Source organism: Bemisia tabaci, chromosome 1 (assembly GCF_918797505.1).
Source record: "Bemisia tabaci chromosome 1, PGI_BMITA_v3".
Taxonomy (NCBI): Eukaryota; Metazoa; Arthropoda; class Insecta; order Hemiptera; family Aleyrodidae; genus Bemisia; species Bemisia tabaci.
The window spans coordinates 32,380,704-32,406,763 of record NC_092793.1 but is presented as its reverse complement, the minus strand read 5'-3'; the positions used below and the strand labels follow the sequence as shown (position 1 = coordinate 32,406,763).

Sequence of the window (26,060 nt, the reverse complement as noted above, 5' to 3'; positions counted from 1 at the left end):
AAAATTCGTGTTTAATCAAAGGAAATTTGGCTATTAAAGAAGGTTCATTCGGCGTTTTTCCTTAGCAAGGCAGCATGGGTCAGTTGCGCTGGTCACAAAATCGTGTTTTGACGTTTGATTCTTGTAGATCGGCTAAAAATATCACGATCCGTCCGCACAGCAACTTCCTACGTTCAATATTCACAGAGATATCGCGCTTTGATCAATTCAGTGTATGACGTCATCCACAGTGGTCGTGACCCCCTTGGTTTCTTCCACCGTGCTTTCATCCAAGTTTCACGTTGAGTAACCGGTGTGACTGTGTGTCTCGATGATTGATGAAAGCAAGGTGGAAGAAACCAAGGGTGTCACTACCGCGGTGGACGACATCATGGACCAAATTGTTCAAATCGCGATATCTCGGTTAATATTGAACGTAGAAAGTTGGTACTTGGACAGAGCTTATTATTTTCAACTGATCCACAAGGATCAATCAGGAGAACACGATTCTGTGACCTGCGCAACTGACCCCTTTGTTCGAAACTTGGACAAAATTCAACAGTTAAACTTCCTAAATCGATCATTACAAAGGATTATAGTGATTTGTCACAGCAATGAAAACATAAAACGAAAAAAAAGTAACCGCAGTTTCGCAAATTTTTCGATGAGTTACTGACCTTAAAGTTTGTCACTATCGAGGAGTCCTTTTTAATTGTACTAAATGAATATATTATTGACGCAGGCAAATCCTTGTGATCTTTTGTAAGGAATAATTTTCAAAGCTAAACTGTTGGATTTCACTCATAGTTCCTAAAAAGTTTCTTTTTTATGATGCTTCGGAAAAGGTGTCCTCAAACCCCCTTCATCACAGTGCAAAACATATGATGCATTCTTTGGGAAAGAAGCTGTTTAAAAGCTCACTATGAATACAATTCCTAGAGCAATAACTAGACTTTTTGATGATGAATGAACTCGGTATTCACCTATCGTCCGTCCATTAGAGCAGATGTTTTACATCATTAAGATGTTTCAGCTTAAATGTCAAGCCGATGTGTGAAGTTTCCATTTGTTCTTTTCTCATGTGCCTTCTCCTCAGGAAACATACATACAGCTAAAAGGTTAATTAAAGTTCAAAACTAGATTTGAGCGACTGCAATTAAAATTTGAAAGTGTAAGAAAAAATAATAAGTTCTTCTTTTCGTTGTTTGATGTTTTGCTCATATGATTAGTCTTAGCAATGACCGTCAAAATCTGGCTAAATTAATTTTTGAACTGCTCACTGGGTTTTGTGTGCGTGAGCTCCTGCGGAAAATTTTCGGAAACACCGTGGAAAGAAATGATCACCATAATAATATCTTATCGATCATTGTATTATTTCAGACATTGTACATAATTCAAAATATTAACGCAACAGCATCACATTGCAGACTGTATATTAATGCTGGACTTGGTCGAAAGAAAATTTAGTGATTGATTTTCATATTCGTGGAAAGGAGACTTTGAAAATATAATTAATTGGCGGATCAAGAAATATTCCTTATTCTATTCCCCAACCTGATTTTCCGATGAACTATAAATAGTAGCACCACCGGTTGAACCGGTTCTGCTTTAAATCCAGTCAAGCGGAGAGTCTGGTTGCGAAAGGAAATCGCAGAATTTCTTCTTCCGGTAATTAATCCTTTTTCTGACAAATTTTCGTTCCACAATTTTGAAAAGAGTCCCGAAATAGTCTATTATTTGTAAAAAAATCAGGCAATAATCTATTTTGTCAGCAATCAGCCAGCCTAAATCAAAATCACTTTAATTGTGACCACAAAGAGAAGACAAATACGTTCAGAAAATAACAGTTAAATCGTGAAAGCTATGCATCTTTTTGTGTTGAATTTAATATTAGTTGCCGGTCCAAAATTTAACATCAATTAAAAGGAGATGGGTCAAATAAAATAACACAACAATATAAAATTATAAGTATAATTTTACTTGTCAGAGTTTCAATACAGATCAAAATTCCACAAATATAGACATTTCTGGGAAATGCAACAGATCTAGAAACAGAGATAAGCAAGCAAATTATGAGACGACAACTTTCTGCAAATTTTTGTGCAGTTCTAGAACTGGTTAATAATTTTGAACAAATATGAAAAAAGAATAAAAAGAATTACTAGAAACAATACTAAATACAATTAAGAGCTGTGAAAGAAATTTCCACTATAAACATGGAATCTAAAAAAGTAGTGTATTTTCTTCGGAGAATACATGAAAACTAAAATTTCAATGCATCAAAAAAAAATGCGTCTTTTTTCTTTGAGAAAAAATGGGAGAAAATATTTTTCCTTGGTTGATTAAAGTGCCTTAAAAAAGATTTTGGAATAGATTGTTGAAGATCTAGCGTTTCGACAAAAGGTGATTTACGTACAAAAATGATTCTCCTCCCTAGAAAAGAAAGGTTAAAAAAAACCTCTAAAAGCAGCTAGAAGTACTTCTCTGAGTCAATAAAGTCTGTTCAAGTACAGAATTTGGAGAAAAATTGGACTGATAATAAAAAACGATTAAAATTAATGAACTCTGTGAAAACGATAAAAACAACACGAGAGGAAGGTAATAAAAATGGTACATGAACGAAATCATCACCTTTTTGAGGAGCAAATTAATATTTGACATTAACATGTACCATTGAAAATGCAAAACAATACTTATTTTGTTTCAAGGAAAGAGACGCAGAAAAATGAAGTTTCTGTCGGTTACCATTGATTGGCACGGTCAAAGATCATGTCCTCACACGTTCTATAGATATAGACACATTACTTTAAAGCTCCATCATTATTCGTTTGATATGTGCGGGTACTTGAGGCGAGCTCAAAGAGCTAGGGATTTTAATTACAGTCTGTACAATTGAACTGAAGTTAACGGAAAGAACCAAGCCACATTTTGGAAAACAAATGAATTTGGAGTTGATTTGAGCTTGATTGGCCCGGTTGAAACGCTTCGAAAATGACACTGATCAACATATGATTAGGCGGCTTATCCAAAAATTTCGATCGTGATTTTCCGGCTGTTCGTAGTAGAAATGGTAAAAACTGAAGAACAGGCGGCGAAGTGGTGAAAAAGCAGTTCCGTGTAAGTTTTACGGTTTTTTTTTTTTTTTTTTTTTTTTTTTTTTTTTTTTTGTTAGTCTGTGTTCACTAGCAACGACTGGCAAGAAGCCACAATAATACATTCAGCATTAATCACGCGTTTGAAATATACCATCACAAAAGATCAGTCTCCGTGAACAAGTCTTATCTCAATGGTGTAGCGTGCTTTGCGATAAATCAATTGATCTGCCATTTAAATCTATAAAAAGGATCGATTATCTCGGTGTTTGCGACGAACACCTTAATAACGATAATACTTTTTTACCCCAAGGTAAAAAAAGAGAAAAAAAAGAGGAAGCTTTCGAAGATGTTAACGATCGTAATTTTTGAACAAGCTTACAATCTTAAGGAATCTCGTGATTTGAAGGTGATGAAATATTGAAACCACGGGCCCCTGATTTCGCGCTTCATCACAACATCCGACTGGGACGCAGTCGACATAGAAACAAGAAAAATTAACAGTTCACAATTAATGGCTTCGGTCTTTTATGCAATCATTCAACTGGCGGTCCTGAGGAAGATGGTAAAATCAAATACATGTAATAATCGTGTATATAGGCGCCGATTTTGTGCAAAATATGACTTCTATCTTCGAGGGGCGTGGTTTCAATTTTCATTTCCGACTTGCCGTGAGCTAAATAGAAATCAAAGGAGGTGGTGATTATTTGAAAACTGACGCAAGGAGGTATTTACAAAAGAGCTGAATATGTTGTATAAGTAGATAGGTTCAAACCATGTGACTCGTTGACGACTTTAATATCATACGATTATCGCGGCACATTTAGTTTTATTTGGCAAATTAGTTTTTTTTTTTTTTTTTTTTATTCCATTTCTTGACAGAAAAATTGGCGATTTATTGTACCGCGAGATATGTCACAAATGTTAGACGACACTTAAAATAAACGACACCTCCTGTAATTTCTGTACAGATCACACTACAAGTGTGTTAGAAAAGGTTTACGTGAAAGTAACTAATTTTGAATGAGCGGCGGAAGAGATACAATACTTCGAAGTTACGATAAATCAAAATCAGATTTTTCATTACAAACAAAACCTCAAAAGAAAACATATACTTGTACGTCATCTCTGATGTAGATGACACTTGAGGATAACATGAGTCTTGGGAAATCGTGCCGTATGAGTTGGAAATCTCTTTTATTTCGTTCCTTTTCGAAAGATAAATTAATGTCTTACTTTTCTGGTGTACGGCAAGTCGGGTGCTTTCATCTCCTTTTTGTTAAACATTTTGAATACAAAGTTAAACCTTTCAAAAGAATATATTTTTGTGTAATAATCTAAAAACTAGCTGTGAATCCAGTCTTGTGCAGCGGTGCGGTAGTAGTCCTGACCTGAAAACCAATTATTTACAAGAAAGAGGAAAACGACAAAACATTAGAAACGAAAAGAAAAACCACGTCAGCTGTGATAAATTCTTTATCATTTATTTAATTTTTTTTTTAAGATTCATAGAAAATAGTAATAATGATATTTTTTGTTTTTGAGATGGGACGGACCAGTCGGATAAGAGTAATCTAAATATTAACAGTCAAACATGTGGTTCCTTTTTTCTACGGCAGCTGAGAGGAACTGGATCGTTGTAAGTGACTGAAAGCGCCTTCAAATATCGTTGACGCAACTTTATCAACAATTGAGCAATAAAAATTCTTGGGCGGTCAAATGATGGGGATTGGTATTGAAATCCGGTGAGAAGCGACCGAAACTTGGCGTCAAGAGCTCATTACAGGTCCATTGTTGCCGGATCTCTTGGTTCTCACGATTGGTTCCAAAAAAAGGCTCCTTTTCATTATCATTTCAGGATCATACGGGTAATGTTGAACTATAAGTCATTTAAATCGTAATTTACGCTGTTCACTGTGCGACTCAAACCAGTTTAAAAAAAGAAAAAGCTTACTGATTGTCTAGTAGTACTAATTTTGATCAGTGAAACACTTGATGAATAATTTGCGTTTGGTAAAAAAAAATGAGGTCCGTTCATGATTGGGCTCTGCACGAACCCTCTGTTTGAGGCCGAATCAGGGCATTTTTATGGTCCGATCAGGGTTGAATCATGAATGGGTCTCGACTCATTTTTGCCAGGATACAAGGAAAGAAATTAAATGCTGATTTAGCACTTAAATTGTTAAGCGTCCAGCCCACATACAAACTAGAGGCTTCAAAGAGACTCATCGATTGCCCCGACTTAAACCGCTGGCCAATTAGAGGGCCAGGAAAGGCATCGATGAGTCTCTTTGAAGCCTCTAGTTTGTATGTGGGCTGGACGCTCTAAAAAAAAACCGGTTAAGTTTCAAATGCTGATTTTACAATACAAAAATGCTAAGAAAATATTTGAATTTGTTCGTTTTACAGTGGGCGTAGTTAAATTGACATTTCTTTAAATGTAAAATCAGCATTTGAAACTTGTCGGGCATGTTTTTAACAATATAAATGCTAAATCCACATTTTATTTTTTTCCTTGTAGTGTTTAACGTGACCGCTGGTCCGGCCTGCTCTCAATTTAAAAGGTAGTTTTAGCGCACACCCCGAGTAAACGAGCGAAATGAGTACACATTTGGCAACGTCTATATTTATTACTCCGAAGCAATTAAAATCCTCCAGGCTCGGATGCATTTTATTCGGCATGCCAAGATACTGGAATACACCACGGCTGCCAGATCATGCGAAACATTCTCGCTTTTCCTCGCACGATACTGCTAAGGACGGGACAATTTTTCGATTTGTCGTAACGAAACGACCGTGCGACAGACTTGTTCGATAACGATGTATCGCGGATGCGACATCGGGTCGCTTCGTCCGCACAGATCTCAGGCGCTAATTAGTGGACGAATGATCGACCTGCGATACCGACTGCTACATAAACGACAGGAAAGAACTGGAGCAGTCTCAGCCAGCTTTCACAACGCGCTGACTAATTAGGTGGGAGTAGAGTCGGTTTTTTTTCTTTCTTTGTCGCCGTTTACTCGAGGTTGTGTGCATACAAATTTCGGTTATACGTAACGCTAAAGTTTTACTGTACATAAAATGAGGTACAAAATCTCTTACTGAGCTTACTTTTAAGTCATTGAAAACGACACGACCTCTCAATTTTCAAAAAACTTGCATCCATTCTCTGGTGAAGTGCATTACACGAGTTCACCGGAAAAAAGTCTCTTGGATTCAGAGTCTAGACTCTTAAAAAATTTGACAAGAAAAATCCTCTTGATTTAATCGGATTTTTGCTTGAAAGGGAGATCCGGAGGCTTGGCTCTCGATTCAAGCAAAAATCCGATTAAATCAAGAGTATTTCCTCTTGTCAAATTGATTAAGGGTCTGGACTCTGGATCCACGAGAATTTTTTTTCCAGTGTACAGTACAGTTCCTGTTTACAGTAACGTGAATTTCTATGCTAATAGAATGAGCAGACTGCATTGAGAAACAATTAACAAGAAAAAAATAAACGTAAAATTGATAGTATTTTGTTGTGCAGAGGAAACAACTCGTTAAGTGATGGAAGAGACTTCCTGCCCCATGCAAAATTGTAGTTCTAGGACAACCAGAGTTCCCTCGTCTTTGCAAGTTGAAACCTCAGCACAACGTTGAACTATCTATGAGACAGTTTTCTTTGCCACAATAAATCCGTTTTTCTCAGTGTGGAGAGAACTCGGTGAACAGAGAGTACATTATAATGGGTAAGCATGTTTTCTAGGGCTAGATTTTAGTAGTGAACTCAGCAACTTATTTGCACTGTTAAAAAAAAAAAAAGTCTAGTCTGTGCCTCACACTGTGAGAGTTTCGCGGAAAATTAAGGTATTTTCGCACAGCCTACACACGATCCAGAATTGTCTGTATTTCTGGACACTGAGTTTTGGTTCAGTATAAAAACGACGTGAAATTACTCAAAGCATAAGGGAGCGTTGTGAGGGAATGATTGTTGGTCGGTAATCAAGGCATGTTAAATTACATGTAAAATAGCCGTCGGTAGAAAGCGCAGAGAAGTGCTTTATTATCGATTAATTAATCGATTTTGCGCCAAAGTTGAGGTCTTAGGACCCAGTTTTATACCTGAACTCATGAAGAGATTTCTCCACAACTCGCAAAATAACCTAATTTTTGACAAAAATATTGAGAGGTCGTCGAAAAGAATTTGTCTTAGCAATAACTAAATTATAAAATTATGACTAGTAACATGAAATGGTATAACTGGACCGAACATTCGAAAGTTGCGGTATTTTCTCCAGAGTTTAAGTTTTTTATTTCCCCGCAAGTTGGTAACTCTGTTTTTCCACAATTTAAAAGGTGCATAATCGATTCTGAGGCAGCCTGCCTTGAAGAATATCGATTGTTTTCCGTGAGTCAAATGGATGAAACCCAGTGTTGCCAACTTGCGTGAATTGCCACTGTTTTTTTATTTAGTTATACATATCTGAAATAATTACTGTCGGTTTGTCTATTTTAGCGTTTTGGTAGCAAAGTGACTTGTAGAATTTACTTTACTCAAATTGTTTCTCAGGATTCTCGGTGGCATTTTAATTTTTTCTTAGTGAATTCTGTTTATATAAATAGTTATCATTACAATAAGGATTACGGAAATCTAAATTACAGATAATTGAGAACATATTTTTTAAACTTAAGACTAATTCATTAAAAACTAAGAAAAGGATGAAAAATCGGGGAAACGAGTCTTTGACTCTTACCTTATTCGCAGCTTTACATTCAAAACTTTTTCTAGAGGACAAAACAATTCGAAACTGATACTTTTAACTTGACAACAATAGTTTGCAAAACATGATTATTGAGATGGCTTACAAGCCATCACAAGGTTAGTTAAAAATTTGATAAAATGTGCCATTCATTACCGATTGGAGAAAAAGATAGAAGAAAAAGTTGAGTATTAGACACTAATCCTTGTTCAATAAAAATTCAAAGAAATAAATATGGATCGGTTACTACCATTGACAACTATCAACTACTTTATTCATACGCTACAAATCACCTAGCGCGATTAGTAGCACTAAAAACGGTTACGTTATTGTTGGTATATGTTGCAGGCAGTCAGCAATCGCCGCTAATTTGCAAGAGGCATACAAGTTAACTTGTAAAATTGCAATAATTTGCATCGATAAAGAGAAAGTTTCATTGGTAACGAACTGCGGAAGCACAATCTCGGCTTGGAGCGCCTTCAAATGCTAAAGATACTCCCCGTTTTTCCTGGGAGTTAGTTTAGTTGCGTGACCTAACCAAACCCAACTAACGTCACTGATATCACTTCTCGCACTTGCGAGCACTAGCTGGTACCGTGCATTTATAAAGAAAAAAATATCTGCGTGAACTCCAGCCATATTGGACTTTCTATCCTGTTTCCTTACTCTAAATATTTACATATTTTTAACATGCAAAAGAAATAGATCGCAATTTGCTGGTGATCGCTAGTTGCCTGTGCCTTATAAAATGAAAACATAGTGAAATGATTATGGTGCGTTGGATACACACAATAATATGACCTCTTTCAACACAATAAATAAAGAGGGAAAGAATATTGATTACAATGTCTGCATACGACAAAATTTGAATCGGTTTAAGGCATTTACGCACTAGTCCTAAGTGGCCGTTGGAGACATTGGCTGGAAAGGGAAGCTGATGAAAAAATTATGTCTGAGGAGCTGCGAATAAGGTAATCTCGGAGGATAATTTAAACGGTGTTGAATTTGATTGTATCGACCCAGAAGAGGCCTTAAAAAGCCGCGAATAACTATTTTTGAGATATATTACGAAACTGGCTTATTTTAAGCGAAGGGATTCTTTAAGATCCAACCGGATGAGAATTTTTAGACGAGATAGGAAAAATTAATAAAGGAGACCAAAAAAAGTATGGGGAGGTTTGCGCATTTCAACGCATCAAGAGGGGAAAACAGAATTATGAAAAGAAATAATTAATTTGCTGTGTATTTTCAAACACAGGTTTAATTCTCCTTGATTTTCTACTTTTTTTTAATTACTTCCACGGAAGATGAAAGAAGAAGATATTGACAATTGCCACGAAGTAAAAATGAAAAGGAGAAAAAGAAAAAAAAACCATGGGTTGAAACTATATGACTTGAAAACTTTTCTAATTTTCAATTATTCTGCTTGGATTTCCTGAAACAATGTTAGAATCCAGTTTCATTGTGCCCTGAAGCATTGCTATGAAAACCAGAATCAAAATTTCCTTAATTTAAAAAAAAAAGTAATAAAGAAATATCAGCAGACTTTTTTTTTCAAAAAAATTCAAATTGTGTTTGTTTTTGAGGGTTTTTTTTAAGTAGATGAAAAAAAAATAAAAATAAAAATGAAAACAACGTTCAGAGTCTCACGGCTCAGAGAGCTTGAGCCCAAACTTAAGACTTTTTTAGGATCCAAACAAAAGAACTCATGGTTTGAGTTCTTGAAAATCTTACGGTAATATAGAGAAAAGAGAAACGTATTTGTGGAAGAACTGAATCCTTACCTGAGTTCAAAAGCAGTTCTCAACTTCCGGTAAAAAGCCCGGTTCCAACCATTAAAGATTTCGATGAATTTATAGCGATAAAATGTGGGCTTCTGAAATTATTAAAAACTCTTCCGATAGTGTCCTTGAAAGTTTGGATGCCAGATTTCTGCGCCGTTCAAAACCCCTTCCATCGATAACGAAACAAGGCAAAAAAATAAAATCACATCACTTGCACTCCTAAGTGGCTGAGCAGGCCAGAGTGATAAATTACTCATTTCTTCATGAGTGTCATCATGATAGACGATAAAAGGTCTTCAACTTGATCAGATACCCTTCACAAATAAACACTAACAAGTTAGAGATCAGACGTACATACAGGACAAGGTAACAACATACGACATAAAATAATCCTACAGGATACCTGATCAAGACCAGACCAACGCGGGAAAGGCTGACGATTGTGGAGGCGAATCGATTCGCGAAGTCAGAGGAATGGAACTAGACCCATCGTCTACTTCGGAGAGTACCAAATTAAAAGAGAATTTGGGGAAAAAAGAAGTTGAATTAATACAGATCATAATTTATTTGTATAGAGGTCATCGAAACCAACCTTACCACGCATCTCTCTCGTGGGTTTTACAGGTAAAAAATGCATATTTAAATGGTTGATTTTTGAACTGAGAAAAAAAAGATATGTGGAAACTTGGTTCCAATTTAAAATAAACTTTTCTGATAGTGACCACGACAACTTTAGTTGCGATGACAAGTCAGCTCCGTCAAGAGAGATCCCCCATATCTAAAAAATTTTGCAACTGGGGCTTGACTTTCAGAGGCTCAGATTGAAACATTAATTTTAGCAACATATTTTCTTGCGATTGAAACCTTTAGGCCTAGGTTATTTTTTTCTTTACCACCGAGAGAGGAAGACTGGAGATTTTTGACAACTCCTTCATGGGATCCACATAGAAAGACAAGTAGTTCAGCAAATGTGAGATTTTTGGCAAAGTCTGCGTTTTTTGCTCATTTACTACTCGTTCCTTTCCCACCATGACACTTGAAAGAGGCTTTTCTCTTTATTTGGCGACATAGTTTTTCTTCAATTTAAGTCCGTTCAATTCATCGATTCTGAACAAGGCAGACTGCCTAACTTAGAAGGGATATCTGAAATGCATTTAAACGGAGGAAAACTCGTGTTGTCAACTTAGGAGGATCGCAACTGTCAATAGAAATGAGACTTGACCAGGAAGAAACCCATGCTTAGCTGTACCCTAAAATAGAATCAAGCTTCTGGAAGTCGCAGAAACCACGCATCACATTACGTTAGGCGTTATAAAGTTACAGGGTTTATGCTTGTTAGCGAGGACGAATAACGAAAAGAAAGTAGGAACGAGAGACGATGGATCTAGTTCCGCGGATCGACGGAAATCGTGTGGTCAGCAATCCGCGAACGCGAGGTCAGCATACAAGATAAACACAAATTAAATCAATGGAGAAAGAAACAAGAGAGAGAGAAAACAACAACGACAGCAAAACGAAACAATACAACTACGATCGCTGAAATCTTAACTCACCTGTCTTTACAAAAAACCTGAAAAAAAAAAGGAATTAGAACGAGCGAGCGAAAGGAAGCAAGCGTGCACAGTCGGGAAAAAGGCGTGAGATATCGCACGAATAAACGATATATAAACAAGTTGGAGGAATAAATTACAATATATAAACTGGGCTGACCACACGAGGATACTCGATGGACCCCGGGTAAAACCGGTAAGGACAACGAGGGGGGCACGGGGGGCGCTGAAGGCGTTTCTATCGATGTGGATGCGACGAGCAAAATGGCGACGAAGGAACCCGGGAATGGCGTAGAGTGGTTGGATCTGTTTTCTCGATGGAAGAAAAAGGAAATGACGACTGGAAAAAAAATCACAGGCACTGAAAGCGCAAAAATCAGAACAGCATTAATCCTCGTGAAAAATCACTTCACTATACCACCCGCGATCACCACGCCACGAGCGATAAAAACTCGAAGGGACGATTAGTGACTCTGCAATCTGAGCGTTGTTGAGGCTTGCAAAAATCGATTTTTACGATGTGAAACGTATTGAATTTGCGAAACGCCCGATTACACGCCTTTAAAATCGAATTCTAAGAATAAGAGGAAACCATAACTGCGCGAAATCTTAGATGCGAAAAAATAAGTGGCGAAACGTGAATGATCGATTGATATCAACCCAATTTAAGCTGTGGTTAAGAATCGATTATTGAGGTGTTCATTGCAAACACCCTGCTAATCGATTCGTTTTATGGGTTTAGATGGTAGATCGATCGAAATATCGCAAGTCAAGCCACGCCACTGGGAAAAATGTGAAACTTTTGACCCGAAATGAACCCGATACCAGGACAAGTGGGTGCGAGATGCGACAACCATTGCTCATTTGCCTTGGATGTTAGTAGCATGCACACCAACTGCGAAGAGCTCATGCATTCTCGACATCTCACACCCTCTTCAGTTCTATGAGAAGGTTTAAATAGAGGATTTGAGATTTGGTTCCATCTCGCACCTGTCCGTTTCAATGACGACTCTCGCGAGGTGTTCATGATCGATTATCGATAATTTCCCATTTGAAGCTGTGGTAAAGAATCGATTATTTAAGTGTTCATTGCAAACACCCTGTTTATCGATCATTTTTCATGGGTTGAAATGGCAGATCAATCGATGCATCGATTTCTGCAAGAGCCCCATAAAGCATGGATTTAAACGCCTTTACGCCAAAGGGACGACGAATTTACATCGATTGTTTTCCATACATCTAAATTCACAAAACAAAGTCGCGAGAATCGCCAATGTTCTTCTGTTACGCGAAACACGCGATCGCGAGCGCCCCGATGGTCGAATGGTGGAACGAAGGGGCGAGGGAGGGGGAGGGAGGGGGCAAAAACTTTAAAAATTGTAAAAATTACAGAGGCAGAGGCATGCAACAAAATGCAAAGCACACTTTGATAAAATACGCATGCACACTTGATGATCGCTGTTGAGAAGACAGTTGATGGTCGCTGCTGAGGGGGCCTAGGCTACCTGAAAAAACGCCTAAAATGAGGGACCTGACAGAAGTTACAATTTGATTTACTAACGTAAAATAAACACGAATAATAAAAAATAAAAAATAAATAAACAGTAATATAAGAAATACAGAAAACAGACTTGACCTTTATATTTAATAGAAAATATACTAAGTTTAAGCTTTGCTATTAAAAAAAGGGATGACAAAATTATAAAAAAGTAAAATGTGTTGCTAATTGTTCAATTTCGTGAGCAAAGTATAGATATAAGAGATCCATCACCTGTAAAGATAAAATACTGAACTGATGGTTTCGGAAAGAGATTAAGTAAACCTGAGCTTTTTCTGAGAGTAAAGTTAGTATCATTCGAAAAGCATTCTTGCGTTACATTCATCCTTTTTGCTGGTAATTTTCAAGAATGGGGGTTAAAGTGGGGAAGATATGCACAAATGGCGATGCTTCCTTATTAAATTACTTCGACCCTTTCTAGACTGTTCTAGGGTCGGAGCCCCATTGCTGAATAGAAAACAGCATGGCTGTTTTAAAAGTGGAATGGCTTCAAAAAAAAAGAAAGAAATTAATCGGGTCTCCGGCAGTTGTTCGGCCATCTTGTTTACCGGTGAACAAATTAAATTTTTAACTTGCTTCGTGACTCGACTCAGACAACAAAGGGACATACGACATCGAGAGATATGGCACAGTGTCTAGTTGTGCTGTTTTTCACCCGTCAGGAACTGCTCGGTTAAAAATCAGCTTGGGCTGATGTATGGGCGATTATTGCATTGGAGCAAGTGGCCGAAAAACAAGATCATCGTTTTCAAGCTATTGCCTAAGACAATAGCAACGCGAAGAGCCGCGGGGACAGCAGTCAACAATTAGCGTGACGTCATGCGGGCAAGGTTGCCACGTCGTTTTTAAAATTCGCGAGTTGCGGAATAAATAGTATCTTGCCGACGCAAGCGGATGATGGACAGCGGAGTACTAACATAGGAAGAGGATTGCCGTTTCGATATTTTTCGTAGAAAAAAAAGTGCCACTCGCTGAATGCTTCTTTCATTTATCTCCGTTCGAAGAACCTTAAGGGGGTACAGTGTTAATAAATAACAATATTCTTTCTCCTAATGTTAGCCAATTATTTTGACTAAAATTATATGTAAATCTGTTTGACTCCAAATTTGACTCTGAATGACTTACTTCGACTCTAAAATAACTCCCACTGACTCTCGGGTATCTCATTTGACTCGGTATATAAGTCGAAAGACTCAGCTAATCTTCAATATAGGAACAAAATAGTGTTACTCTTAACAAAAGGAGCAAGCAGGATGGCAACAGAGTTCTAAATATTATAAGAAGTTTTCAACTTCGGAAATAACTTTTGAACGAAAACGGACGGATATTTTCGATCAGAAATTCACTTTCACTGCGAGAATCATTCATTACTTCCTAGAAAATATGACGCAGCGAATAAATCAGACTTTTCTGTCCCTAAATGGATACTTTTCTAAGGATCTGGAAAATACCTCTAAGGAGCCGGATCTGGCAACGAACTGCCGGGTAGCAGTTTAGTCATACTGCAACGCGATACGTCAAAATACGGTCTCTTTCGATGCGGAGTAAGACCCGGATTTGTCCCCAATCGTGACCCGAGAGCGCGTGTTAACCAACACAATGATTGTAAACACCATCATTGTCGTAAACATAAACATCGGCCGCTTCCGCAAATCCATTCTGCAGCTCACTTTCGATGCAGAAAAGAAAGAAAAGACGGAAAAACGTTGAGGTGGAACTAACATCTTAGGGAATCGTTGTGTTTCGTTCAAGCCCGTTCGGTTACACCTGAGGCCAAATTTCGTCAGTATTTTCGCACAGAGATGCGTGTTCGTAGATGTGTTCAAATTCTACCACATTTCTCAGGCCGAACCAAACAGAGGCGCTAGGAAAGACTTGATTGTAGTCGTGGCTGATGCTTTATGTCTGCACCGAAAAAAAAAATTTCTTGAGATATTATTTGGACTTAAAGCGTCGTTTCTTGTCGACAAAATCTGGTTTTTTGAGTTTATAGTCAGTTGAAAAAACGTCGTTTTGTCATCTTTTTATATCTGACACTAAATGATAGCAAAACGACGCTTCTTCAACTCAAAAAAACCAAATTTTGTCGACAAGAAACGACGCTTTGAGTCAAAATAATATCTCAAGGATTTTTTTTTTTTTCAATACGTCATGAACGAATGCGTTTTAGGTGCCCGTTCATGCCGAAACAATTTGGCCCCTGTTGGAGATTTAAACGCCTAGCATAGAAAAAGTCCTTCGTTGGGACGCAAAATTTCGTTTCAGTTTTCTTTAAAAAGCTGTTCTCAGCTTCGTACACGAACTCCGAACAAAGTAAAACCTTTCTCAAAGCTGGTAGTTCCGTCTCGATTTCATTCCATTTTTCCTTTTCCGCTCGTCACATAGTTTAGAACTGGGGAAAGAAGAGAAGAGACATGTGTCACATCAGAGAATGGCACCACTCAACACTTTATAATTGTAAGTAATCAATTGTAAGTAATAATTGATGCATTGTGGTTAATAGAACATGCGTTTCTTCTTTTCTTTCTCGAGGTCTAACTTATTTCGAGAACGAAACCGAAATGAAAAAAAAGAGTGAAAAAATCGAAACTTTTAGGGTTCTCCGCATGCAGCGCGATAGAGATCTCTGATTCCGCGTTCCAAACAGGGCTCAAAACATTGGCGGATCCAGCAAATTGGCAGCATTGATTTTTCTCCATTTAAACCTATAAAATGTATCGATTCTTAAAGGGACCAGGTGCTCCGACAGGAATCGATTATTTAACATAGGTTTAAATGGAGGAAATCCCGTGTTACCAAATTGCTGGATCCGCCCTGGCTCAAAATGCACCGTTGCCTCGCAATCCGGCGCGCATTTCGATACATCACCCAGTTTTTCACGCGGAATTTGAGCTGTGAAGCACGAGACTTGGCAAGCATGACGTCAACGATCTGCATCGCGATTTACTCGAGTGCAAATCGCTCTGGTTTACTCGGCGGCCATGTTGCGCGATCAAGGAGGGAAAAACGGCGCAACAGGCGGCACTCGCGGCGACCGGTGGGACTCTCTCAAGTTGACAGCACCGTTTTCCCCTCATTTAAATCCATTACGAAAAATCGATTCGACGTGACGAAGCCAGGCTCGATATAAATCGATTTTTTACCTACATTTAAATGGAAGATATCCCGTCTTGGAGTCTCGACCGGCGGCGATGCGCAACGCGACCGACGGAGCGCATTTCACGCATCTTTGGGCTCGAAGAATGGGGAAAAGTGCAGACGCGAAGACCGGTCTCCTGTGCTGTGCAAGAACGTCGTAAGCACCTTCACACGTTGCCAAAGTTCATCTGATAAAATATGAATTTTCAGGGACACTTGAGAATGTTTCGCTTCCAATTATTCGGAGAATTTCGTTTCTCATTCGGTCTCAAGTATTTGAAATTTTTAAGAAAAAATGTTCATAAATTTACTCATAATTATATATTTTATCAGGGAAAATTCGACAACGTGGGGTTTACATACGACGTTTTTCCTTAGCGCAGCATCAAAAGAGCATCCAGCATTGCCAATTTTTTTCTGATAAAATATCCGACATCGAGGAAAGTTCCGGGCGGCTGACCCTGAAGTTTTCACAGGTACTGACTTGACCTGCGCGTAAATATTCCGGAAAAATACAGCGGAATTTATTCACGAGTTTTCCGAAAAATTCATATTTTCTCGGAGGAAATCTGGCAACTTTCAAGTGAGCGTACGGCGCTTTACCTAGCGGGAGGAAAAGACGATCCTCAACTTTAGCCGGGCAAGAATGCAGCTCGAATGATACGGTAAAATTCTCACGAAAACCCTAATTTTAAACTTCATTTAAAAAAAAAAAAAAAAAAAAAAAATTGTTTGGGGAGGGGGGGGGGGGAGGCAACTAACGTTGTCGTTGATGCTGGCTCCGTGTTGATGACAAGATTCTTCGTGGGTGGCAGCAATCTCAAAATGGATTTTCTGGCAACCTTGACTTTTTTTTTTCGAGTTGGGTAATGGAAAGTACAAAATCTACGCTATTTAAAATAATAGTTAGTAAAAACCAAATAGAAACTTGACTGAATATAAACACTGACTTAAAAATTTTACTAGATACGTGTGCTTCAGGAAATACACTAATAAGAAATTGGAACATCTGGGAATGCACAGTGTGAAATGGAGTTTAGAATGACGAATTCTTCATTACTTAAATCATTCTTGAAAACAAAAACAAAAAATAAAAAATAATGAGGATAGAAAGTTATTTTTTATAGATCAGTCGATCCATTAAGAGCATTGCTGCCACCCTCCGCAGGAACAACGCTGACCTGAAATCCAAACAACCTTGGCTCGAAAGTCTACGGACGGCGGGTTCTTTTCTCATGGATTAGAGTGAATGTTTTTAATCGAGGTAATTTCAAAAGACGAGTTTGATTATTTGCAAAAGCGTTAAAAATGAACCCCCGTAACTTTAAAAATAGTCGCTCGATTTTTGTAGCACGGTCCAGCATAGGAAGTCTGACAAATTTGAAAATTCTAGGAAACTCTGAGATTTTAAAAGGATATCCCTTCAGCTGTCAAAAATACGAATTCTCCTTCCGGAATTTTGTCACTGTCGAGTTTATGAGAGACTATCAACAACTTCACTCACAACATCTACATAGCAGCTTAAGCTGCCCGTTGTCATTGATACAGCGATTTGAATCGCTGAGAATTTTCAACTGGAAGGAAAAAAAAATATTTCCCTTTTTCTTTATTGGGAAAAGTAGACTGTTTAAAAAGGGACGGTTATGTGCGGCACTAACGTGTCCTTTTTCTTTCCGTAATGTGAGCCCCGAGGAGGTGGGTGGGGAAGGAGGGTGGTGTTACTGATGCGTTCATACTCAGAGCTCAGAGTCCACGCGTCCTCAGTTGGCACACAGATCAAAAATGAGGTTGAAAAATTCTCAGGCGAGAGGCGAATGGATCAAGTGCGCCATCCACGCAGCTCACAATCAGAATCAGTGTCGTTGGCAGCATTTTTTCCCTTCCATTTACATGGAGTGGACTGACGGTACAGGGGACCTGGCATGGGGAAGGGATGGGTCAAAAAATCGGAGAGATTGCCCAGCGTAATTTGTGAACATTTTGTATGAATTATGTTCATTGAATCATGGAACTATTTTTGAAAGCTGGGCAACTAGTGACAAGAACATGAAATTATAGTTCACCTTGTAGGTTTTCATTAAGTTACCGCAGTTATGAGACAAGGTAGGTAAGAAAGGAAAAAACTACAGAAATAAAAAAAAACAACACTAAGGATTTTGTGAGTAAAGTTGTCTTTCATCACATCCATCATAAACTCGAATTGGAAAGTGCATCAAGATAACTAGGTAGGTACATGAGATTCAATTAAAGACATGCCCGTAGTATTCTTTGATTTTTCTTTTTTAATAATCTTACTTTAACTGCAAAAAAAAAGCAATGGTATCTTGTAAAATACCTGAGTTTGATTGATTCGTTTTTTGCCAAATGAAAATCAATGCTTGATGGCCAAGGTTGTCAGGCTGACATGAATACTTGAGGAGAAACGAGATGAATGAACTACAAAAGAAGCGTTAAGCGCATGCAGTTAGTTGTGTTTCTGTCTAAGTGCAACTCAATCCAGAAGTTACAGTAACTTGTTACTGCTGATTTTGATAAAGGAGAGCAAGTCGACGATAAACCAAAAAGCTGCGCTCACATTCATGACTAAGCTTACATTACTTCATCAGAATAATGATAGACTGCATAGTCTCATTTTATAATATATGTTTGATTATAGTATTTGGTTGAAGTCTTTTAGACATTTTTGAAACACACAACAATGACTTGTTATTTCACGGGGAAAAAACTGAAAAATCAAATTAAGCGGTGAAGGTGGCGGTAATTATTTTTGTTCTCTTTCTCTCTTTCTTTCGTTTTTCATTAATTTTGACAGAATTGATATTAAGACGTTTAGTGAGAGAAAAACCACTGATCAAGAATGATCAAATGGTTTGAGACTAGGGAAAGCACATAATCTGAATTGCACTATAGATCAGAAACAGGCGCAGGCAGCAATTATGTTAAATCTTACCTTGCACTCCCCAGTTCATTTGACTCACCGTAACCTGAAACACAAAATATCAATAAAATTAGGCACGAAAGGAAAAACAATGAACATACTCATTAAAAAGAACAGTAACAACGATTTGAAAAACTCCGTCTATTCTTTCACCTCATTAGTTTGTGGGTATGAACTAGACTTTATTGTGCAACAGTTTCGCCATTGCACCTATATGAAATTATATGCATGCATTTAGACTTTTGGTGTTACAAATTTCCTATCGAATTTCATTTTGTCGAGAGACGAATGATCGTCGGTTTTTTTCAAAATTGCATGGGATTCATCACGATTGCTTTCGCAGTTAAACGTCAAAATTAATTCTCCCAAAATAAAAAGAATCCACACGAAGGACCCCTTATTAAAGGAGGTTAAAACGGACTCAACATATCGTGCTCAGATAACTGAATTTTTGCGATTTCGAGGGCCGGCAACGTTGTAATTCATTTAAATAATCCATTTCTCAGAGAATTGACAGTATCGCGATAAAAAACAATGCTGGTTTACTCCATCGGCGAAATGTGAAACGTTGGAATTAGTTAAGATAGGTAACAGAAGGACTAACAATCAAAGCTTCAACTACAGGGCCGGATTAAGGGGGTGGCCACATGGGCCGCGGCCCATGGCGGCAAATTTAGGGGTCGGCAAATTTTGCAATTTTTTTAAATGTAGCTATAAAGAGGAATCGGATTCAGAAAAAAAAAATTACGAACGCGAAAAGGTGACAAAATCTTTCATTTCCTGAGAGTATATCTCTAATTTTGTCGTCCCTCTGTGGTACAATAGACAGCACCTTTAATTAGTCGAGTTGAGACTAAGAGAGAAACCGAACACGGAATTTGGCCTGGAACGGCGCGGCGCAGAGAGCAATGATGACGAGAACGTGAGATGAAAAGGAGAAACCCTCGGCGCGGCGGTCGGCATGTAACACATATTAGCGCCTACAAGACTGCATGAATACTTCACGCATTGCGCCAAAGACAGTGCGGTCGCTGCGGTCAGCAGCGAGCAGCGCGAAACGCATAGCGCCTACAAGACTGCATGAATACTTCACGCATTGCGTCAAACACAGTGCGTGCAGCAGCGGTCGGCCCGAAACGCATAGCGCATGTAAAAAGACTGTAGGAATACTTCACGCATTGCGCCGAACACAGTGCGGTCAGCGCGGCGCGGCGGCGGAAGTTAAAATTATTGAACCACATTTATGTTTGTTCTTTTATAATGTTTTGGTTCATTTCTTATAAATGGAGGGCCTCGTCCATACAGAGATAGGTTTACGGAACTTAACTTTCGCGCCAAGTTCCGTGAACTTTTGCTGGTAGTGTTGACAAGGCTTTCGCAAAAAATGTGACCAACACGAGTAAACGCGTCTTATACGTCTCTCCCCCTCCGGCACGTTCACTTGATGGTTTTTATTGATGTTTCAAAACGAATGAGAAGGGGGCGGCAAAATACAGGCGGCCCATGGGCGGCAAGTAAGTAAATCCGGTCCTGTTCAACTGGTGTAATGTAACGCCTCATTCGCCTTCAACGCCTGGATGCAACTTTTCGAGCTCCATGGATGTCCGTGTTGCATACGCACGATAGTGAAGGCGTTTTGACTTCTCAGACACTAACCGCTTCGCCAGCGGCGCTGAGTGGTGCGAGTCAATGAGAGGAGTCAGACAAAATGTGGAAACATTAAAAGCTCATATCGATGTTAATAAGGAATATGAAGGTTATAGAAGTGGTTTCATCGATTTAATTTCAAAATTCCTCCAAAAGGCACCCCATACGAATTATACTGTAAAGAAATTACATCACAATTTACAGTTTTGGTCGAAATTTTCAAGCCCAACTTCTCTAAAAGGCTACTTTACTGTGCGGCGGACTTTGACGCGAGGATCGGAAATGACGGGAGTGTCTTTCGTTCTTCATTTATAGTACAAAAACATCTCTTCGGCATGAATAGTTACTTCGCAAATCATGCTCAGCGCATCGAAATATCAAAGCTATGGCACCAAAGATACTAACACCCTACGCTTGTATGCAACCATTCGTGCCTAGGAGATATCTTTGTAGCATAAACGAAGAATTGAAAGCGCTCTGCCATTTTGGATACTCGTAGTAAAGCCCACCGTTGGGCATGGTGCCGCGGGTCAAGCGGTGAGTGCCTGGACAGTCAGAGCGCCTTCACTTTAGTGCGTATGCAACACGGACATCCATTAAGTTCGAATAGTTGCATCCAGGCGTTATAATGAAATCCATACGATTCTAATTGGAGCTTTGATTGATTAGGCTTTCTCTTACACTTTAATTTAATTCCACCGTTGCCTATTGTGCCGATTAAGTAGACCATTAGTGATTCATATCGCGACATTGTTAATTTCCAAATAATGCTGCGATTATTTGAATGTACAACAACGTTGCCGTCCTAAAATGTGGGCTGCGGTCCATACCCACTCTGATTTAAGAACGACGATTGCGTTGAAGTCGTTCTATGGTCAGTTGAGGAAAAATTCGGCTGCGCATCTCAACATATTTTTATTGATTTTCGCTGAGGAGTTAAAAAAGAGTCCAGCCAGAAACGTACATCAACGCACGGTTAATTCTGAGCCGGGCAAGATGGGACCCAACGCAACGCTTGCAGAAAATTTGCCTTGCGCTACTGATTCCTTCAGGATCATCAAATTGGAGAACCAGTGGACTGCGTTCATAAAAAACGAATCGAATCAATGATGCAGTATTTACAGGCAGCCAGCCTAAAATTCTAGCATAAAATCCTGGGTGAGGCGATGAAAAAAATCAGTTAGATGTTTCTTCTCGAGATTTTTTTTCTTATTTTTTTCATTTTTATTTTTTTTTTCATTTAGGTAAATATTTGTGCTTTCAAACAACCCTCACGTACAGATTCAATAAATTTTTGTACAGCCAAGTCTGAAGAGTCCTTCCTTGGAAAATAGGATCGGTCAAAAATGGAAGCCACTTTTTGAAGCCGCGAGTGGATTTCATGAGGCCTCAAAAATATCGAGAAGCGACTCTACCTAGACATTTTTACGACTTCGACGGGAGCGGAGGCGAGAGTGAAAGGCCGCGCAGAGCAACAAATAAAATTGCGGATTATGGAGAAAACCAGACTGCAGCGCCCGGACGTAAACAAACTCTTTCTTATTATTTTTTTTTTTTTTAAAAAAAATGGAGAAATTTCAAAGACTCAAATCTGATCAAAGGCAAATTCTCATACGCATTACTACACTCGAAAAGAAAAATTACATTAGAATCGGCCTGATAGATCTCCAGATCTTCCTGGTACAAGAGATTGTTCCGTTTTTTAAATACGCATATGATCCACATAACTTACTAAAACTCAATTTTTCATAAATTATCTTCAAAATATACTTATTTTAAACCACTTTAATAATAGAACCTTGAGTTTAACCAAAACTGCTGGAATTTAATTCCTACCTAATATGAAACCTAATTATGAAATTTTTTACTTCAGAATAATCTAATCTAAAAATGTTTATGTTAATATTTTTGTTTTGCTTAGTACGAAAAAAGAAAGGATCAAAGTTGCTGAGAATTCAAGATCTCATATCATCTCCTCCTGCACAGAGGAACAAACCATGATTGTATGGTTTCGGTATTTCTAACTCACATTTTATTTGTTTAGAAGAGCCATTGCATTAATTTTCTTGAAATTTCAAGTGATTTTACTTTATCCTTGTAAGAAACGACCCTAAAATTTTCAGAATAATTCATGGGACAGTTCTCTCATGAAAGAATAAAATGATGGTAGAACAACATGTTTGCGGACAAGATATGTTTCTTTGTGCAAGAGACAACTAGATGAATGTGTTTAATTTAAACCGAGAAATGGCTTTCCTTCAGAATAAAAGCAAATACCTAGAAAGATAATTAGATGAAAAAGGAATGAGTTAAACATTTTCATAAAAAAGGTTTTTAAGAGTTAATCAGTTGAATCGCTTGCTAAAAAAAGTAATATAAGCTAGAGCACAAATAAAATGGACTATATTTAGCAATTAGGAACTACTAGGTATTTCTGGCTCATTCTAGAGACAATTTACGTTCCATAAGTTTCCCTTTGCAGATAGGTGCTTCTAAGGGTAGGTTAAAAATAGAAGTCCCTCAATGCAAGATGAAGTCCAAATATAAATTTGACATCTAGGTATTTGAGCTGAATTTCTTTCAAATTAATTCAAAATGCAATCTACTTCCAATGGGACTTTTAAGCTGACATGAAGTTTTGAAAGACAAAATGGCTGGTACTGAGTCCACAAAAATGCATAGTGATCAGGGGCAGGCAGGTAGGCAGAAAAACCAGAAAAAACCCTGTCTGCAGATGAATATTTGAGGTGACTAGGGACTGGTTTGCCCCTGTTACGCGGCAAAAAGAACACTTAAAGGGGCCAACCTGAGCTTTGATAGGCTGGGATTCCTGATCAATTTTTTGGTGCCGGTCTACCCTTTAATGAGACATAGGATTTTTGACTTCTCAAGCTGTGATACAGGTTTTTTCCACACTTATCATCTACATTCTAGTGATGGCTAAATTTTTAAGTTTCACGGTTTCATCGCAAAACCTTTTCCGTGCTAGAATTTCAGAACTCCAAGGCTCAAAGGTTTTTTAAGGTTTATTAAATTTTAAACTGCTCCAGTCAATTTACGTCTCCACTAACACTACAAGATACTTTGGACGTATTTCTATCAAACGGAACTATGTGCATTATGACGTGAGCCCTGTTATGCGTGTATACTTATGGGTCTCAGGGCTCATGTCTTAATGCACATAGTTACGTTTGATAGAAATACGTCCAATTGGAGAAAATTAAGTAAAAAAATTCCCCAAGCAATCTCATAAAATTCTGATATCACACCTTCTCCATGATGAAAGTTTTACATGAAGGAAAACTTTGCAAAGGATCACAACTGGGCACTATATAAATGTACAGTTTCATGCTAAGTAATAATAGGTGCAACTGCAAAACGCTTCCAAGATATTCTGGGCCCTCTTTATGTTTCTGTAATAAACTTACTGATGGCAAATTTTAGAAACAAAGTTTAGGTACTTGATCTGATTAGGATTAACTTTAGGACAATTGTTTTACCAGTTTCCCCAGAAACTCTCAAACCAGAAAAAAAAAATTACCTACTGGATGAAGTAGTGAAATCAATTAATTTATTTCTTTTTCTTTACTACTTCAAGTAGCCCACAAGGGATAATTTTGCGCTTCAGTCCTGTCCCCCCTCCGTCCCTAACAACCAGTCCCAGGCAACCATCAATTGAGACCATCAAACTCGGGTCACCTGACCGGGAATTGAACCCGGGACCTCCCGATCATAGAGCTAGCACTACAACCACTACGACATAGGAGGACGACACAATTGGCAATACCATTGGGTTGGTCCGTTAGATCTTCTTCAAGGTTTGTACTTTAGTTCGTCATTGCTTGATGAAGATAAACAGGCACAGAATTGTTTAAATGAAACGGTAATTACTTTTAAAAATGAGTAGCAAGGATTTATTCCTTTCCAGTTGGAAACATACATGTATGTTTTGAGCAAAAAACAAGACATTACCTCCTTATCTTCAATAACTGTATTCTACATTTGCTTAGGTCTGTTTAGAATAGAACCAAAGGTTTATCAATCATGTTATCAATATTTCCAAAACAATATTCAAGCCTCTATAAGGTTGAAGGTCTAGTACCCAGGAAGAAATACGAAATTTCTCTGCTCTCAGGATAGGAGTTCCAAATGTTCGGTTGCGTGTCAAATTTTCTGGAGAAATTTCTTTTCAGGCCTAAAATTGCTGAGGTGGTGTACTAAAGCCAATAGCTTGAAGGGTTTAAGAATGAAAATTCTAAAGGAAAGGTTGAGACAAACATATTTTCTACATGTCAAAACTGCGGCACCTCACACCTACGGCCTGATTGTTGAAATTTATCTTGGCATGACAAGCATCAAAAATTGATAAATTACACAGCGCAGTTAGGGTTATGTCTTGTCTTATCTTGCCGACAAAGCCAGTTAAAGTTTCAACAATCAGGCTACTGACGGTTTGTACTTATATTGAGTTTGTCTATAAAAGCAGAAGAATTAATCTCGGCGAATTCTTCTAGGACAGCATACCCATCAAAATTGATAGATAACTAGTGAGATTGTCAGAAGACTTGGATGATTCCTCAATATATGTAAGGAGTGATGTGTTTCAGAGAATGACCGGGCCGTTGTGTACTGGTGTACTATCATACAAGAAAACTGGCGCAAGAATTTACATCATGAATGTATTAGTACCTACCTAACAGAATGCAAGATACTATTGTTGATGCTGAGATGAGCCAACAACCAGAGTTATACCTTGCATTATCTTAAAAAAATAGAGAAGAAAATCTCGATTGAATCCTAACCTCTTAATCTTGAGATTGTCGAGCACTAAAGGAATAGAGCATTAGTGGACATTTTCACAGCTCAGCAAAGCCTCTTTAAATGTGCAAAGCGAAACTTACCAATGAATCAAATGATTAAATACTCCTCGGCTAGCAATCCTCAGGAATAACACTCCAAAAACACTAGAAATAGTTCTGACATTCACAGGATATAACTTGATTAAATGCACTTCACTTCATGTTACACACATTAATAAAATACGAAACCCCATATTTAAAGCGGAACTCGAATGGATGGTAAAAACATATGATCAAGCACAACCGAAATCAGAATTCTAAAATTTAGAGAAATTTTCGATCAATTTTGTATTGAAGATAACCTAGACCGCTTGAAAGCCAACAGAGAGGGTTCGTGTCAAAAATTCCGAATTTTAAAACCGAAATTTAAGCACTGCCCGATTACTTGTAATCGAAAACTCGGTGAAAATTTTTGAAAGAAAAGCCTAAACACTGGAAACTTACAGCAAATCACATGCTAAATGAGTACTTTTTTCTTATTTTTGGTAATTTGTGCTTCGTAACAGCTGAAAACAATGACTTCCTGTTCCCAATGTCGTGAAGTTTTGAATTATTCTTTGGCGATTGTAACACACTCCGCGGTTCAGACTTTACCAGCGAAACGCACAAATTCCGGCCGATATTAGCGGATGACGCGAAAAAACGCGAAAATATTAAGATTAAACTAAAACCGAGACCAAAATGGTGACAGATTTTATCAAAATAATGACATAATATTTATCAAATAACGGGTTTGCATGATTTTCGATGAACGTCGGCGTACTAAACCGTTTGAA

The 26,060-nt window shown here is 38.1% G+C and overlaps 1 protein-coding gene and 1 long non-coding RNA gene across 8 annotated transcripts in view; both read right to left on the bottom strand.

Moving 5' to 3' along the window:
* LOC109037149 (uncharacterized) overlaps positions 1 to 26,060 on the bottom strand; it is a 549,607-nt gene that overhangs the window by 286,511 nt on the left and 237,036 nt on the right. The window lies entirely within an intron of this gene.
* LOC140224517 (uncharacterized) lies at positions 1,937 to 26,045 on the bottom strand. The gene is made up of 2 exons (XR_011899788.1): positions 25,327 to 26,045; positions 1,937 to 18,824 (listed from the first exon to the last, which is right to left on the bottom strand). It is a non-coding gene; the product is annotated as an uncharacterized lncRNA (long non-coding RNA).